This window comes from Mastomys coucha, unplaced genomic scaffold (genome assembly GCF_008632895.1).
Source record: "Mastomys coucha isolate ucsf_1 unplaced genomic scaffold, UCSF_Mcou_1 pScaffold3, whole genome shotgun sequence".
In the NCBI taxonomy this organism is placed as follows: Eukaryota; Metazoa; Chordata; class Mammalia; order Rodentia; family Muridae; genus Mastomys; species Mastomys coucha.
Window position 1 is genome coordinate 63164522 of NW_022196909.1, and position 236 is coordinate 63164757.

A 236-nucleotide genomic window follows, 5' to 3' on the forward strand; every position below is an offset into this window, starting at 1 on the left:
CCCCCCCCCCCCCCGCGCCCATGTGTGCTCAGAATCAAACTCCTGTATTCTGAAATGCAGCCAGGGCTCTAATCACAGAGCCATCTCATGCCCCTTCCTTTTCCTTTCTTTCTCTTTTCTTTCTTTCTTTCTTTCTTTCTTTCTTTCTTTCTTTCTTTCTTTCCTCCTTCCTTCCTATTCTCCCTTCCTTCTTCCTTTCTCCTTCCTATTCTCCCTTCCTTCTTCCTTTCTCCTTC